Below are 2,649 nucleotides of genomic sequence, written 5' to 3' on the forward strand. Positions count from 1 at the left end.
CTTCACATTACCTACTATAGCAATCACGAGGATGGGCTATCATCTGCATTGTCTAAGCAAAGAAGTGTGCTTTAGCTACATATGGTTTGTCTTTAGCAGACACACTGATTAAGGGGTTTACATATGAGCCTTAACACAAAGTCAGATGCGTGAAAGACCACAGAAAAGGACAGTTGCTCTCTTCAAATGTCATTTGAACTCAATTTGTGAATCTGAGAATAATGATAACAGTTTTCCTTCAGAAGACCAAAACAGTCCGTGCACATTATTCTTCAGCAACATATTGTACTGCATTGGAAAGGCAGAAAAACAGGCTTTCCCTATGGGCCAACTTTTTTTTAAGGCCAGTTTTATTTCTGGGTTACAACCGGAGTCAGTTAAATCATGGAGGCTTGCTAGCTTCAGTAAGCCAAATTGAGCACAAAACAGCCGATTTTTGGTTCTGTAGGTTCACTAGCACTCCAGTGGAAAGTTGCACTAGGAATATGTTACTGTACTGCCTCACCCCTCCCTTGTAAATAGCTTCCACTGAACTAGATAATGTATTGGACAAGGCTGAGTGACTCAAGCATTATTCTTCATTATAACCACTAATTAGTGAAGTTATTGTGCTGATGTCAGTGCTCTACATCACTTGGCCCGAGACGTGTTGCAGTGTGGGAGGTCTTGTCCTGACCCTGTGAGCTGTACTGGATGAAGTCGACATATTACTGATTATTCTGATTTATAGAGGTAATCATCATGTTGATGTATTGCTGTCCAAGTAGTGGTTTAGGCTATTAATCCAATCAGTTGCACATTATTCTCAGCAACAAGTATCGTATCGAAAACACTGGTTACACTGAGTGCGTGAAGTTCTTTAATTACAACACTAATAGAGTTAATGGTTTAGGTCACAGATGCCTATGATACTTATGTTGTATTGCACTTTTATTTTACGAAAAAAAAAACACTGAAATCCATAACTGCAACTCACATACACATACTCTTTGTTTTCACTTATTTTCTGCCTTACATTAAAGAAGCAATATTAGCAACTTGCTAACCCAGCACCCCTCTCTCTGGGTTTGAGAGCCCAAGATGAAAAAGAAGGGCTGAAGAATTTCGCTAATTATTGGTAGTCAGCTGTATGTGATCGCTGGGGCAGAAAGAGCATCTCTGGAGGGGTGAAACCTAAAAACAAAGTGGCTAGTCTTATGACACTCTGCAGGGGTGAGAGCTTGCTAAAGTTCACCACCTCTGTATTGTGTAAGCAGCCCAGTTATAATAACCGCCTTCATCTTGGCAAGGAAAGCAGCCTGTAAAGCCTGCTTGAAAGGGTTTTGCATCAGAGCTGGCTACAGCAGCATCTTTCCACAAATAATAAATATGTAGGATGTGTGGTAATTTTACTTAATCATTTTGAGTAAAAGCCTTAATCTCTAGAAACTTCACTTGGATACTGTACAAATCTAAGATGATTATGATTCCAGTTTCAGTAGAACAGCCAGTCTCACCTTCTGTACTGTACAGTTTTACACTGCCAGACCCATAGGAAAGTGTTTCTCTCTAGGCTCTCAAACATTTGCATGTCTGCAAACTGGTGGTGGGGTTTTTCTCCCTGTGGGAACCGATGTCTGGCCAAGAGTCTCTGACCCAGACAACCCACCAGTGTCCATAGTGTGGTGTGGAACTGAACCTGCTGGCACGAAGATGAGGAAAAGAACAACAGTCCTCATTTAGCTGTAGGCTATGTGTGAATGTTCATACTGCAAAATTCTTTCAGAGTCAAGTAGAATTCCTAAAACCTGTCAATGTACCAGTTTCTTTATTAAGAATAACGCATGAAATGTGCTGTAAGGGGTTTGTGTTTTCTTTTTCAATAAAACTTTAGATTCCATATTAGAATGGGACTTAAAAAAACTTGACCTCTCCCAGTTGTGGGACAACTGAATTGAGAATATCCATAAAGTATTAGATCAGCATCAGATATCCATCTTTCAACATACTTTTGCTGTACTCCTTTAAGTACTACTTCATAGTTAATATACTTCCCAGAGAAACTATGCTGAAAGACTTGCAACTGTAACACAGCGCACATGCACAGTGTGGGCTCATAAAGTGGCCACCACAGTAACTTCTGCTGCACCCCTGGAGTTCCCAGGTAACAATGTGAATCAAAATATGAAAAGGGCCACATTTTAAACATGTTGAGTGAAAATGCTTGGTCAGGACAGCATAGTGAATGATGCTCCTTAACATATGAAATAGAGAATTACAAATAAAGTAATTAGCAAATGTTTGAAAGACACCGACTCAACTTAAGGTTTCATTCAGTACAACTAATCAACTCGAGCAGATTCATTACAATGATTGATGAGTAAATTAAATTTCGGGTTTTCATTTCAACCAAATTATGTTGGCATAGAGTACACTTTTTACTCAGTCACCTGATCAGTAACTGTATTTATACACTATGAATCCTAACAACTGAGCTGGGCCACAGCACTATTCAAAGCTGCGGCGAGTGAACTTGCTGATGTGGATTAAAATGTCCTTCTTTGGCATATAATGCTGACAAACGTTAATACACCACCAGTCACCAAACCAACAACCTGCCTCACCCCCCAGGATGATTAAAGTATGGAAATCTCACAGACCACCCACGGA

The sequence above is a fragment of the Etheostoma spectabile genome, chromosome 6 (assembly GCF_008692095.1).
Source record: "Etheostoma spectabile isolate EspeVRDwgs_2016 chromosome 6, UIUC_Espe_1.0, whole genome shotgun sequence".
NCBI classification, from domain to species: Eukaryota; Metazoa; Chordata; class Actinopteri; order Perciformes; family Percidae; genus Etheostoma; species Etheostoma spectabile.